The sequence below is a fragment of the Strix uralensis genome, unplaced genomic scaffold (genome assembly GCF_047716275.1).
Source record: "Strix uralensis isolate ZFMK-TIS-50842 unplaced genomic scaffold, bStrUra1 scaffold_116, whole genome shotgun sequence".
Lineage (NCBI taxonomy): Eukaryota > Metazoa > Chordata > Aves > Strigiformes > Strigidae > Strix > Strix uralensis.
In genome coordinates, this window is record NW_027436758.1 from 25,927 (window position 1) to 41,860 (window position 15,934).

Genomic DNA, 15,934 nt, shown 5'->3' on the forward strand with positions numbered 1-15,934 from the left:
AGTGCTCTCAAAGGACTGTGGTGGAAACGGGAACTCAAACAAAAACAATAACAGCAGAGATTGCCCCAGTAGTAAAAAAGAAACAGTGGACAAGGAGAACAACAGGTCCATACCCTCGATTAATAAGGGACGAAAAAGAAGAGGAAGAAGCGGGTCCTTCAGCAAAGGGGTCAGAAGAGGGAATAACAGAGCTCAAACAGGAGGCAGAAACTACCTGGTCCCTGACATCATCAGAACTGCGAGATCTGCGGAAAGACTATAGCCGCCAGCCGGGTGAGCGGATTGCTGCCTGGCTGCTTCAACGCTGGGATAATGGGGCTGATGCTCAGCAGCTGGAAGGTAAGGAAGCCCAGCAGCTGGGTTCCCTTGCTAGAGATCGAGGAATTGAAAGGGGAATTGGAAAAGAAACAGGAATTTGCAGTCTGTTGAGACGGTTCCTTTCAAGTGTTAAAGTAAGATATCCCTTCAAGGAAGATCTTACGGACAACTCCCCAGGGAAGTGGACTACTGCAGATGAAGGTGTGCAGTACCTGAGAGAAGTAGCAGTGCTGGAAGTCATCTATGGTGATCCAGATAATGATGAAGCCCCTAAAAATCCAGAGGATGTCCTGTGCACATGGGCCATGTGGAGGAAGGTGATTAAAGGTGCACCATCCTTGTATTCTGCTGGCTTGGCTGCGATGTACTATCCAGAAATGGATGTGGGAGAAGGACTAAGATGTACGCCAACTGTGGAGGCAGTCTCTTCCTGGCTTCAGAACTTTGAAGAGAGTCTTGGTACCTCCTCATCTCTACGGGCGAGTGCCTTAAATGTCAGGAGCACCCCAAGAAATCAGTTCTCTTCCACCCCAGTCAGAGGGAAAGGGAAACCTAGGCGCATGACACGTGGCGAACTTTGGTTCTTCCTGCGTGACCAGGGGGAGAACATGAGGAAGTGGGATGGTCAACCCACCTTCAAGTTGGAAGCTCGTGTACATGAATTGCAAGGAAAGACCCCTGCCAAGAAGACATCCAAGAAGGTTGTTAATGTAGCTGGTGTGAAACCGCAAGAAAGTAATCAGCGATCTCCCAGATACAGGAAGACTGAGATCACCTCCCTTGGCCCTGATGAAGGAGTCTCCGGCCTGGCACGGCAAGGGTCAGACAGTGAATACTCTGACCAAGAACAGGAATAGAGGGCCCCTGCCTCCAGCCAGGAGGAGGAAAGGGATGATCGGGTGTATTGGACAGTGTGGATTCGATGGCCTGGCACATCAAATCCACAGAAGTACCAGGCTTTAATCGACACCGGGGCACAGTGTACATTAATGCCATCAGGCTATAGAGGGGCAGAACCTATCTGGATCTCAGGAGTGACAGGCGGATGTCAAGAACTGTCAGTACTGGAGGCCAAGGTTAGCTTGACCGGGGACGAGTGGGAAAAACGTCCCATTGTAACTGGCCCAGAAGCCCCTTGTATCTTGGGCATTGACTACCTCAAGAGGGGGTATTTCAAAGACCCAAAAGGATACCGATGGGCTTTTGGTGTGGCCAGTGTGAACACAGAGAAAGTCAAACAGTTGTCTAATCTGCCTGGCCTCTCGGAAGATCCTTTTGTTGTAGGACTGTTGCGAGTTGAAGAACAACAGGTGCCAATTGCTACGAGGACCATGCACCGACGGCAGTATCGCACGAACCGAGACTCTCTGGCTCCCATCCAAGAACTGATCCATCAACTGGAGACCAAGGTGTCATCAGTAAGACACATTCACCTTTTAATAGCCCAATATGGCCAGTGCGAAAGTCTGACGGAGGGTGGAGGTTGACAGTAGACTATCGTGGCCTGAACGAAGTGACGCCACCACTGAGTGCTGCTGTACCAGATATGTTAGAGCTCCAATATGAACTGGAGTCAAAGGCAGCCAAGTGGTACGCCACAATCGACATCGCCAATGCATTCTTTTCAATTCCTTTGGCAGAAGAGTGCAGGCCATAGTTTGCTTTCACGTGGAGGGGTGTCCAATATACCTGGAATTGACTGCCCCAGGGGTGGAAGCACAGCCCCACTATTTGTCATGGACTAATTCAAACTGCACTGGAAAAGGGTGATGCCCCTGAACATCTACAGTACATCGATGACATCATTGTGTGGGGCAACAAGGCAGAAGAAGTGTTCGAGAAAGGACGAAAAGTAATTGAGATTCTTCTGAGAGCTGGGTTTGCCATAAAGAAAAGCAAGATCAAGGGACCAGCACAGGAGATTCAGTTCTTGGGAATAAAATGGCAAGATGGACGCCACAGGGTTAATTCTACTCAAAATTATGCCTCCTCAGAGTGCTATGAGTGATAGTTTCTTGGTGCTTGAGGCTATAGCCAGAAAACTTGAGGTGTAGCAGGTAAGTCTCCCTTTGTTTGTAAGTGGGAATGGTGTCGGGCTGTCATTGTCACTTGATGTATTTTCTTTCTTGGTAACAGGCAGATGCTGGAATAAGCCCGCATGTTTTCCCCTCAGCTCGTCCAGGCTCAGCCACTAAAGATGCTGGAGCAGGGATGAGGCGGTCAGGCTCCTGTGAACGGTGACTGCTTCCAGTCCTTGTGTGGTACCATGTCTGCTGCCTCCCGCCATGGTTCCCAAGGGACACACGGCTCATTCTGTAGTGCTGTTACTTCCTTTAAGGATCTGTTCCTAAGATAATTCTTCAGTTCCCTTTCTCTTATTTTTCAGTTATTATTCCTTATTCTCATTGTTCTTTTACAGGGCTGTGTCAAACTATACAAAACCCATTACTGTTGTATGGTTTTACAAAATATTTTTTCAGCTACATTTGAATTTTATTCTTTCCTTCTACCATTTGTTTGTGGTCTAATTTTTTTTAATGGCAGGGTAATATTTCTTGATGTATTAACAGTCCTCCTCTAACCAGTCAGAGTAGCGCATATTCATTTTGTTGTAACGCTTTTGCTCTGCTTCCTTAATTTTTTTGTTTTTGATTGCATTTTAATCCCTTTCCCTTTGTCCAGCTTTTGATGTTATTTAAATTTTGAGCTGTCCGTTGTAAACAGTTGTCTATTATGTTGTTAGTCTTTTGTTTTTGAGGAGTTGTAATGGATTATTTAAGCCTCCTATGTATCTCTGGGACTCTCTGCTTCTACTTTTTTCACAGAAGTAGACTTGAATTCTGTTTTCACTTATTTCTGAATTATTTTCCCCACATGTACTTGAAATCCAAGAGGCTCAAAGTCTTCTGTTGTATGGGTTCAATGACAGTACAGTATCTCTTGGTCAGCAACCTTTGTTACTTTTCAATTCCATACCTTTCTCTATTAGTAAGAGGTTATTTAGAATTTATTTTCCTTTTTATGGATTTACCATACTTATATTAGATTCTTTCAGTATTAGCCTTTTTATTAAAGAAACTGAAAGCTTAGAATTCAGCTAGCAATTGTGAACATGTAAACTCTGATTTGAATTTTTGGTTCTTCTGTAGGTTTGTGAAATCTTGGATCAAATTGCTAAACTTGTCAGAGGGTGCTATGCAAGTTGAGCACAAACTAAAGCACTTTGAATTCAGACGATCTTTCTTAGTCTTAATTCCTCACCTGTAAAATAGGGTGAGTATTTCTAAACTTTGTAGTCAGTTTAGACTTTATGGCTTTTAAGCAAGAATTCTTCTAGGAATTTATACTAAATTTATACATCTGTTGTGTCCTCTAAAACCAATTCAAGGATTTTTGATTTGCTGATTTTTCCCTTTTTTTTTTTAATGATTATGCATGTAAATCTGCTAACAGGACTTCTAAATGATTTTTTTATTTGCCTTGTAAAATGTAGGGCTTAATCCGTTATCAAGCGTTCAGTACATATTTGTAAACTACAGGCTAGAACTAAAATACTGTATTTGTATCACTACTTTTTTTTTAACTGTTGTAAATTCACAGGGAATTGTGAAGAGAGGTGAAGTTGTGTTCGAGGCTGCCAGAAGCCGCAGAATCCCAATCCTGATGGGAACACCTGGAGGTGACCAGAAGAGGACAGTGCGGATTGTTGCCGATTCCATCCCCGACTTGCCTGACCTGGGGCTTATTGACAAGGAGCTGGCAACCAGTGGAGCTGGAAATCCCAAGGTAGAACAGATGATTAGAGACTCTACTAAAGCCTTAAGCAACTTGTCACTGCAATGACAACTTACTGCATTTTAGGAAGCAGCTTCCTGGTTTAGGAGCAGGAAGTCTCCATATCATTATCAGGGTTAATATAACATATTTAAAAAGGACTCAACGTGCCAGTAAAATAACAGAGTAGAGATAATATGCAGTCACAGAATAATTGTGTCTAATTTCTGAAGCTATCTTGAGCAAAGGCAACAAGTCCTTCTAAGGTATTTGAGACATACACTCAGGGGTACTGTCTTTCAGTTTATAATATTACTGTAGAAAACTCTGATTGCTTCTCTTATTGTTATGGGTTGTCTGTTATGTTGAAAGAACTTGTAGCTGGTATCCAAAGACTGTCCCAGACCTATTTCAGATGATGCAGTTCAGACTGTGGTGGGAGAAAGGACTAAACTACTGGCATTTTTTTTAGATACTGCATTTTATTTATTGCTTTTTTTATTGCAATATTGTTATAAAATGGGTTCTGTGCGGGCTTCAACTGTCAGTTCAATACTAAAGTTCAGTGCAATACTATAAAAAACAGTTCAGTTGGTAGGCTTTTTAAGCCATAGCCTATTAGAATGAAAGTTCATTAATTTATACTTTATTCCTGTTGTTGATAGGGACTTAAATCCTGCTTATAAACACCTTGAGAAATAAAATATGAACTGCCTTTGGCTCCATATGCAAATGAGCCATAAGGGCTCAGCATTAGCAGTCTAGTTTTTGCCTCCTGCATATAAAAGGCAATAGTTACTTGTAAATCACAGAGTAAAGAAACTACAATAAAATGAAAACTGGTTTTAGAGTTCTGCAAATTCCTGCAGAAAACCTGTAGAACTATAGGGTATCTTTTATTATTGCCAGCTTGTCATGTATAAAACAGGGAAGAGTAAATCTTGATTTTTTTTTTTTTTTTTTTCCCCCAACTAGTGCTGTGTTTTTCACTTGCCTGAAGAGTAACGGTACTCATAGTTGCAGTCATAGTTTGTAACCAAATTGTTCATATTTACAGATAAAAATACAGTGAAATTTCTACATTAAGTTAATGTGCTAACTTTATATGGGAGCTTCTAGGAGGACTTCGGAACAAAATAGTGTATTCAAAAGCAAATTCAGTACACTAACTGTAAAGTTTGGGTTTATTTAAGCTGGTATATTTTGCATTAGGTACTGTTTGTAGCATTGGGTTGTAAACATACTAAACTGTATATTTTTCAAGAGCTTTTTTAAATTCCAAGTATTCACTGGTTTGTAGTGTAAGTTTCACGTCATATTTAGGTTTGAGCCTTTCTATGAAGGAGCACCAGTATTTTCCTTGCAGTAGAATTGGTGTGTAAGCTGTTTAAGGAATGTTTAATTCTAATTAGAATGCTTACCTCACTTAGTGTTAATTTTTAGATTGGGCTTTGTTGATTGTAAGAACTTGCATAATTGCTATAAATATCTGCTTTAAAACAGATTTGACATATTGCACGAATCTTGAGTTGTAACACTGTTATTGAAAAGCACTTTTAAATTTCTTACTAGAAGGACCATCAGAGTACAACTAATGTTGAGATTTATTTTTTCTATACTGTCTGATGTTACTGAAAGATGTTATTCTTTCATATATTTTTTATAAAATTATAAATTACATTTCTATAAACTAAAACCCTGTCATAGTACCATATGGTCTTTTCCAAAACATTTTCTGTTTGTGTTAACATGTTTATATTATTTTCCCTTGGTGGAGATTAAAATGATGTTGAACAATGCTGACTGACTTTCACTTTCTTTTCACTTCCCGTGTATCTTGGCTGTCAAAAACTTCAAATGGAACAGTTTATTGGAAAGACAAGGAGATGTGTTTTTCATAGTTAATGTAACTGATACTGCAGTGAGTCTTAAGGGTGAGTAGTACAAGGTTTGTCAGCGGCGAATGACTTCTCTAAGAGTTAATGTGTTGACCTCTTAAGGTGAGCTTGGAAGTTCTGTATCCAAATACTTTTTAAGATGTCATCGTAGGGGGTTAAAGTCACTTTATAATTCCAAGTTATGTGCCATTACCTATGTTGTTGAAAGTCCTGTTTTAATTATTTTATTGTTACAGGTGTTAAACTGTAAACTAAGTGTCTGTTAAGCTGCGGTAGTTTGTTAGAGGTCTTTTATAGATCAGCATCTCAGAGAACCAAACATTTGCAGCAGAGCCTGCTAGTTTTCAGACTCACCGGTAAAATTTGTGATTGTTAAGCAACAGCCACACTGACTGCATTTTCAGTGTTCATTGTAAAGTTAGAATTGGTGAACAGGTAACTCCTCCTTCGTACTTTTCAAAAATTTTGATTTAGTGTCATATTTGACTTGGTTGTTAAAACCAAAATATTAATTTCTACACATTAACAAACTGGTCCAAGATAAATGTGTACTATGTTTCAAAAAGAAGTGGTGAAACCATTTCTAAGTTGAATTTAGACCACAGATACTGTACGATTCACAGTTCAGCTTTATTGAGATTGCCTGGCTGTAAAAGGAAGGAAATTGATGTAACATGTACTTGGATCCATTTATGTTTAAGGGGAAAAAAACCCAGTTATTCTTTCTTAAGATGGAATAAATCAGTGATCATTAGGCAAAGTTCACTGAAAATTTCATCATGAAAACCTTGCCTTGACCTACCACCATCAAAATTTTTAGCTTTGACAAGAACTTTTGTGGAACACGAAGACCTATGAAAGTCTCCTAGGAGAATGCCATATAGCCACAAACTTTATGGGGGAAAAGGGTTTTGTTGGTTTTTTTTTAATTGCAGTGGTAACTATAAAATCCTCCCATAATAGGAAGGAGTGTTTCAGAACTGATGCCCTAACTTACAACCAAAAAATTATCTCGAGGAAAGATCTAGTAGGTCTTGTCTTTCATAATAAGGCATTAGTTTGACTCAAATTACTTAGAAAACAGAGAGGATTGTTCAATAGCTTATAGTTAATGTATGAACATGCATTTCTTGCTAGTCATCCATGAGTGAAATTTATTTAAAAAATAAACTGAAAAGTTGGTGTTTTCGTCTATTTGATTTGACAGTTGGTGCATCGAGCTCCAGCCCCCCTTGCCTCTCTGACAGCTGACACGCAGTGTAGAGCTTGGCACTGGAAACACTGGGTGTTGTGCTTACACTGGCTAAATCCTAGCTTTAGATGGTAATAGCAATCTCTTTCATGCTGAAGGTATGATTTTTTTTTGTTTGTTTGTTTGACTTTGGTGTTTTCATTGTGAAGTCCCAGACTTGTATCATGAATACAAGGAAGAATTTGAGTCACACTTTTAACCGTTGAGCATGCCTTCATTCATCCCCTGATGACATCTGTACTTTGTTGAAATCGCCTTTGCAGTTCCCCTTTGTTATCTCCAAGGTTTCTTTGGTCTCCAAGGCCCGCTCAGGACTCCTCCGCTCCCATTGCCAAGCTCTCGTGAGGGCTCTTTGAGCTCCTTTTTTCCATTTGGAACCCTTCCTGCATCCGCATCTGTTACCCCAGTCGGTCTTTCTGTCCTCCCATCCATTCGGTGCACCTCCATTCAGTTCCCCAGCCCCCTGAGGACATCTCTACTTTGTTCGATTCCCTTTTGAATTCGTTGCATCCCCGAGACTTCTTTGGTCTCTCTAATCCCCGTGACAATGCCTCTCGTTTTGCCAGAACCTTTTCTGAAACCATCTTTGTGCTCCAGAGCCATCTATTTGTTTTCCATCTTATCGCATGTCTTATTTGGTATCTGGTATCCCAAAGACGTGTGTCGTCAGCTTAGATCTCTTCCGGAGTTTTTCAGAGAAGAGGATCACCTTCATATGTTATCGATAAATCTCCTGTGGGGGTGTTTGTCATGTTTTGCAATTTATTTTTGTTCTAGCAACTTAGGTGTTAGTTAGGCTGGTTCATACAGTTTCTGATACATGTCATGCAATTCCGTGGTTTTTTGTCTATTCTGTCCTTTGGGACTCTTAGGGGAGTTAGTCAGAATGTCAAGGTCACTCTGAATTGTTGGCAATGTGCAGTAAATAATTTATATTGCAGCCTGTGGTATTTCTGAGAAGGAAATCTTATAGGATCTAATTCTGCTTTGTTCTTTACTCCTATCTAGAACATGGTTTTGTTAGAAGTTAGGTCGCGTGCGTGGTCTTGCTAGAAAAGAAGCGAACCCAGTAGCATTTTTGTTTTTCACAGGAAACTAAAGCACATCGTTTAGGATAATGATATCGCTATTGCATGTACCCAACTACTTCCCGACATCACCCCCCCAAGAGAGATGACAACGACAGCACCGCCACAACACAGACGATGACATGGGCCCACGCCCCCCCCCCCCCCCCCCCCCCGACAGGCGACGACTTCGGCCCCACCCCCCCCAAGACAGGCGTCGAGCTCGCCCCCCACCCCCCCCCCACCAAGACAGGCGACATCGCCCCCCCCCCAAGACCTCGACCCCCCCCAAGACAGACGATGACCTCGCGCCCCCCCCCCCCCCCAAGACAGACGACGACATACAAATTTCTAATGGAGGTCTCTGTATTACCATCCCTTTTTTGCGTAGTTCTTTCCTCCTATTCATGAGGTTTATTAAGTATGGTTGCAAATTGTCTTTTTCCAATACTGGGTGATCAGTGGGAAATTCCATATCATAGGGCATACCATATAGCATTTGGAATGGGGATATTCCAGTATCAGTTCGGGGTTGGGTCCGGATATTCAGAAGTGCTAGGGGTAAGCACTTAACCCAAGACATCTTTGTTTCTAACATGAATTTGGTAAGTTGTTTCTTGATTTCCCCATTCATTCTTTCTACTTTTTCTGAGGTTTTTTGGATGCCAGGGAGTGTGGAATTCCCACTTGGTCCCCAAGGAAGTCAATGTCTCTCTGATTATTTTAGACACAAAGTGGGGACCCCTGTCCGAATCGATTACTTCTATATTTCCATACCTAGGGATGATGTTTTCTAAGAGTATTTTTTTACCACAGTATTTGCTGTAGCTCGAGCGGTGGGAAAGGCCTCCACATAATGAGTGAGATGATCTACCAATACTAGGAGGTATTTGTACCGTCCTACTTTTGGTAGTTCTGTAAAATCGATTTGAATTCTTCCAAATGGTCTGTATGCCATATCCCGTCCCCCTTGAATCTTTTCTCTTAGTTGGTGCTTATTAATTTTCTGGCACGTTAAACAGCTTTTTATTATTTCCTTAGCAACATTATAAATCTCTATGCACATGTATTTAATAGCAAACTGATCTACTAACGTTTGTACTCCCCAGTGAGTTTTAGTATGGAAATCTTTCATAAGTCTCCAAGCCACTGTCTTCAGGAGAACCTTCCTCCAAGCCACTGTCTTCAGGAGAACCTTCCTCCCATCAGGTAGTTCAAGGAGCTGCCTAACCTGTTGTTTGTTTTTGGGAGCCTGGAGAGAAAGAATTCCATTTACCCTCCCTGGGTCTAATTTCTCGCTTTCTTTACTGATCCAGTGACCTAAATACTTCACCTCTTCTTCTACAAATTGCAATTTAGATTTGGATACTTTTAATCCTTGGAGGCTTAAGAAATTTAACAACTTAATGTTTTCCTTTCGTACCATACTAAAGTAACACCTTCCCCCAAGTTATAATCTTTTAAGATGTGTTCGAGGGCTTGTCCAAAGAGGTTAAGGGACTCAGTAAAACCCTGAGGCAAAACTGTCCACCTCAGCTATTGTTTCCTAAAGGTATCTGGGTCTTCCCATTCAAAAGCAAAATAATTTCTACACTCCTCTTTTAGAGGACATGTCCAAAAAGTATCTTTCAAGTCTATTACGCTATACCACTGATTTTCAGGATTCAATTGATTTAAGTAAAGTTATGGGGGTTTGCTACTACAGGAAATCTGGTTACAGTTCTTTTGTTGATTTCTCTTAAGTCATGCACTAATCTATAACTCCCATCTGCCTTCTTAACGGGCAATATTGGAGTATTAAAAGGTGACATACAAGGTTCTAATAACCCCTGATTAAGGAGTCTCTCTATTTCAGGCTTTAAGCCTCTCCTGCCTTCTTGTGGCAAGTGATACTGTTTGATTCTAGTTGGGATCTCTGGGTTTCTAATGGTGACTTCAAAGGGGGTGATATCCAATCTACCCACTGTCTCTGGGGTATACCATACTTCTGGGTTAATCTTTTCTTCATCCGCCACTGTGAGGGGGCATAATCTGACTTTGAGTTCTTTTTCTTCTACTTTCAGATTAATTCTCAATTCTATAATCAGATCCAAGTAAATTATAATCTGCTTCTGGTAATAATAAAAATGTTCTAATCACATATTTGCATTTTGATTCAACAATCACATCATGAAGAACCAGGGCCTCAAATGGTTCACCTTTAGCCCCTATTACACTGATTTTTTTCTGATGATACTTTACAGCCTGGAGGCAGAGCCTGAATGGTAGATCTTTCGGCTCCTGAGTTCACAAGGAACTCTACCTCTTGTCGCTGAGGACCCACTTTAAGTTTTATCAAGGGCTCTTTGTTCTTTGGGTCCCCAGCACATAGAGCCCCTGACCCCACTAATCTTCAGAAAACATTTTCTCATCTTGGATTCTTCTCCAGCAAACCTTCTTCACATGCCCCTTCCTTTTGCAATAAAAACATTCCACTTCCTTCATATTAAAGCAGGCAGAACCATTCAATGAATGAAAATCTCTGATCCCAAAGAAACCATGCTCTCCAGGTAGTCATCACATAAAACATCCATGTTCTGCACAGCTTTATTACATGCAGGTACTGGGGAATGCACAGAACAGTTTTCAGGCTAAAATAATGCAGTTTGCTGCATGTTTGAGTTGTTACACACTCTGCATTGCCTCCTCTCAACCTGAAACTCCTACTCCTGGGTCTAGACATTTAGAGCAAGGGTAGTTTAAATCTACCGAGACTGTTGCCCATGTACTTCCAGATGCAATCAAATAAAGCATCTGGGCAGCTATACCACACTCGCGCTGCGCGGTGTTTACATAGCACATCACAAATTACAAAACTGGTAAGCTCTAGGCCACGGCCTGTTGAGGAGAAAGTCTGCAAAGGGCACAGCAGCATCCTCCTTCTTTGGAAAAGACACAACATTTTTGAGCTGCCTAGTCAGTGCGCTACAATTATGTCAGTTCCCTGTCTTTTGGCTAAGAAGTACAAACCAGATTAGCAGCTCCAAAAGAATGTGGTCTGGGAGCAAATTAGCTTAAACTTGGCTCCCCAGCCCATATACCTGCCTGTATGCTAGAACCCTGATTCTCTTTTTTTTTTTTTTTTCAACTCCTGCCAATGATGTAAGAGAGCTGCCTGCTTGAAGAACAGGCAGCCAGATTAAGCTGCAGATCTGCTCACTTTTTTCCCTCTTGGAGTATTGCTTTCACTCTGATAATGTTTTACTCCAATTTTCTTATTTAAATTGATTCATCACTGTTAAGAAAAAAAAAAAGCTGCTGAAGCTAGCCAAGGGCTTGTATCTATCACAGTGATCTTTTGATCCTTGTCTACAGTCCTTAAAATACCAAGAGGATAGAAAGTTCTAAGCTGTCACCTTCTGATCACCAAGTCAAGCAGGCAAAGGTATACTGAATAATAAACGAGTCAGGAAGAAGTGAAACGACATTTAAATAGATCATTATCTGGGTATCCAAATTGATAACAAGAACAGTACCACCACTTCAAGTAGGAATCCACCTAAACTTTCTGAGCTTCTCTCAGCAATTCCTCTCCCTTGCCAATCTTCTATCTTTTCTAGCTTCTTCCTAATATTCGCCCAAGACTTAGCCACAAACTGACTCTTTAATAATGCCTGCCCCACAGGGGTGGCAGGATCTATTCCCGAGTACAACTGTTATTAATATTCTGCCCTCGGGGAACTGACTCTCTAATTCCTTGAATTATGATCATTCTTAAATCTGCCATGTGGGTTTGGTGGCCTGGGTCTTGATTATTCCAGTTGGGTTTTACCAACAGCCGCTTCTGATCTGCTGTGGGACCCACTTGATGTTGCTGGTCCCAAAGTCTCATACCTGCCCTCCTGATCATATCTCGTTCCTCCATAGTAAATAGAATTCCTAGGATAGATTGTAATTTATCCCAGGTATATAAATTTGGGCCAAGAAACTGGTCCACCTGTTTGGCTACGCCAAGCGGGTCCTCTAATAAGTTCCCCATTTCTTTTTTAAAATCTCTCACATATCCAGTGTTGAGGGGAACAGCGACATACCCTGCTCCCGGTTCCCCTTGTGCCCCCACTCTTGGCACAAGCATTTCTCTAAGGGGGTATAATCTTCCTTCCTTAACTTTGCTTCGGGTAACCCGCTGAGGGGGTCCGGAAGATTCGGGGTCAGAATCATTGGTTACAAGTATGAGCGGGTTAGAAGCGGGGGGGGTGCTCAGCACAGAGCCCCCTCGAGACAGTTTACTGCAGCCTGTCTCTGAGCAGAAGCCTAAACGCTAATTTGGGGCCCCTCGGTGCCCCCTGCCCCAGCCCCAACCCCCCCCCCCCCAGGGCAGCTGGGTGCTCAGGACAGGCCCTCCCGGCTGGGGAGTGGGCAGCTCTTCCCCCTCCCCCCTCCCCCACGCTGGGCCAGGCTCCGCAACACTGCTCCAGGGCTCGGCTTGGGCACGCTGCTCGGGTCGGGCCTGTGGCGCCCCGGGAACAAGCCCTGTCCCAGCTGGAGCCAGCAGCGGGAGGAGTTCAGCTGCCCCCTCCCATGGATCCAGAGGGCTTGCTTTCCCTCTGTCCCATCTTCCAGAGTGCCACTTGCTCGCACTCTGGGATTATCAACCTCCTAGTGGGATATCCGGCAATTCTTCCTTGCCCCCACCCATGGATCCAGAGGGCTTGCTTTCCCTCTGTCCCATCTTCCAGAGTGCCTTCTTTCACACACACACACGCTCCCCTTATTCGTGACTCGCTCCTTCGCAGGCTACGAGAACTGCACTACTAAAGGGTCCGCACTCGGGTGATCTCTTCGAGACCTCTCACTCATTCGCACTCTGGGATTACCAACCCCAACCGAACGGATAACTGCACAAACGCAAATACTTACTCCTCCCCGGAGTCTTCGATCGGTCTTCGTGCACAAAATTTAAGGGGTTCTGCAGATTCTTTTGCTCACTCCCGAGTCCGAATTAAAAGGGGTTCAGATATCCAGCGTTTTGGCCATGAGATCCTCAGACTGGGGGTATCTGAAGATAGGGCGCCTCCCCTATCTGGGGTTTCGCACCAAAAGATCTGGATCTGAGTCACGGCACTAAATTTGTTATTGATTAATTGTAATTTAGTGGGAAATAACCACTTCTCAATTTTTAGTGATGAATAAAATTTTATTAGCAAGCGGCGAGTGAGCAAAACAGCGCTGGGTGTGCCGGGAGTCTCTGCTCTACCAAGACACACACCTTACAGGACAGCACTGAGTCCCTTTATAGTGTAGGCTTCATCCATATTCATGATGGGCGTACCCTGAGGGGTCTGCAAAGTTGTAAACAAGTTTCCCGGGCTTTTCTCCTGTTTTCCCGGGCTTTTCTCAGGTTTCCGTCACAGAAGGGGGGATGACTCAGCACAAGTGTTTTTGTAGTGGCTTGGAGATGGGGGCCATTTTAGGTCCCTTCTAACAACTGATTTTAACAATAGAAACTATATACATATATCTTATTTCTTATTTACATAAGAGAATTACAAAACTGTTCGGCCACAACATCCTGACTACAACTTCTTTTTCCCCTTGAGATTTGAATAACAAATACCATATATGTTTTATTGCAACAGGGAACGAGACTTTCTATGTCTGTATGTGGAAGAGGGAAAAAAAGCATCTCTCTCAACTATTCTAGCTAGACATACATACCTCCAAACCAGACAAAACTGGCTTACTCCTCTAACCCAGGAGGGAACACACAGTGTCCATCAGAGGCTAGAAAGGTCACAGAGCTTCTATTTTCCTTCTTCCAAACTAGTCCACAGATGGGAATCGGTGCAAAACAGAAACACACCACACCTTTGGTTTTGCTCCTCAATCACCTTCAGTAGCAGGGAAGTGTATGTCTGAAAGAGCATTTAAGCACAGAGTTAAGTCCAAACACCACAACTAATCTAGAGTTAAGACTTTAGTACTTGAACAACATGACTTTGCTTTCTGATAGATAAAACAAACATTTGCTTAGGTTTTTGATGCTGAACAACATTTAATATGTCCTTGTGAAATTAAGCTGAAACCACAGACAATAAAACTCAAATGCTAATCTTTTTAAAAATACCTTTTTTATCCATGTTTGCAAAGAATCAGAGTCTTGTGTAGAAAGGGGCTGTGCTATAAATGACAAATGTGTTCCTAAAGGCTCCAATTACCTAGTAACAAAGAAGGGAAATAACCAAACATTATGCTAACATTGGGTTGGTTTGCCATAGTTACATCCTCTGATGTTTCTGTGACTGGTGACCTTTCAGAATAAATACTACAGGGAATAGTCTGTTCTGTGAAATGCATTTCATTTTGTTCAAGAGGCCAATTTAGTGCTTTCAGGTTTTCACAAGGTCAATACAATCTATGTACACACAAAAAAAGAAAAACAGAACTACACAGACTTCTGTCTTTTCATTAGATACACTGTGAAAAAAACCCAAAACAATAGAAAGGAACTTCCAGGATCTCTCCCACACAGAAGGCAATTTGCATTTCACTGCAGGAACTTTAGTGTCACCAAAATCTTTGTTTTCTTGCAATAAAACATAACTAATACACACACTTGGTCTAATGGGAATTTAAGACTCAAAGAGACCATCTGGGTCATTGAAACAAGTTCTTTGAATCAATGATTAACCTGAAAGGGTCTAAGAAACATATATGCCAAGTACCACAGAGCATAGATGGTGTTCTATTATCTCACAACGTATGACTGAACACCTTGGGACCAAAGCATTATTTTGACACACATAAAGTCCTAATTATACACATTTATCATTCTTTTTAACCCAGAATGGTAAAACAGACTCCTTGATCTCATGAACACTGCTAATCAAATTTGCTGTATTTATCCTTAATTTTGACAGAGAAGTCAGATAAAGAAGCCTCGGAGTTACTTTGGTGCCAGACATTTCACACACGGGAAAAGAAAACAAAAGCATTGTGTAACTCCTGTACAACAGGAGACAGAGATACCTTTTTTGTTTACAAAACCTCTGTATATCCACTGAAAACAGAACTGATAGTGCTAAGACATCAACCCCTCATACTTTTTGTCTGACTGCTCTATATGTGGCAAGCACCAACTGATTTGCGTTTCCTCCCTTTATAAAATTTACTTAAAATACCAAAGGAGACATCTATCTTAATTTCATTTCCTCTTAGAAGGGAAAAAAAAAAAAAAAAAAAAGAAAGAAAGAAAGAAAAAAAAGAAAGAGAACAAGCACACAAACCAGACAGGAAGGTACAGCTACCCCTGCTGCAGTGGTTATGAGGCATCAGTGGTCATGGATTGCAAGTGAGAAAATCCCCACAAATTACATGACATGATCTAGTCTCCATTCACAAGCACAGCTGCAATCTAGCATAAGATGGAATTGATACGCCTGACCTAAAATCCTAAACCAAGAAAAGCTGCCTGATTTATGACCTCCTTATTATTGCCAGTTTTCAGTCCTTAGATCCTCCCAGAACATATAAACTAAACAACGCACACATAAACCAAGTAATTTTTAGCATGGATTAATTCCCACATTTTGAAGCAAATGCAAACAGCACTGGATAGACACATCATGACTGTTTTCATAGGAGTA

General features: G+C 41.7%; 1 long non-coding RNA gene across 1 annotated transcript in view; it reads right to left on the reverse strand.

The window, feature by feature from the left end:
- Positions 1-15,934, reverse strand: part of LOC141938497 (uncharacterized) — a 31,430-nt gene that overhangs the window by 3,890 nt on the left and 11,606 nt on the right. Inside the window, exon 6 of the long non-coding RNA XR_012627311.1 lies at positions 14,007-14,203. This is a non-coding gene — a long non-coding RNA (uncharacterized LOC141938497). The remainder of the gene's footprint in view (positions 1-14,006; positions 14,204-15,934) is intronic.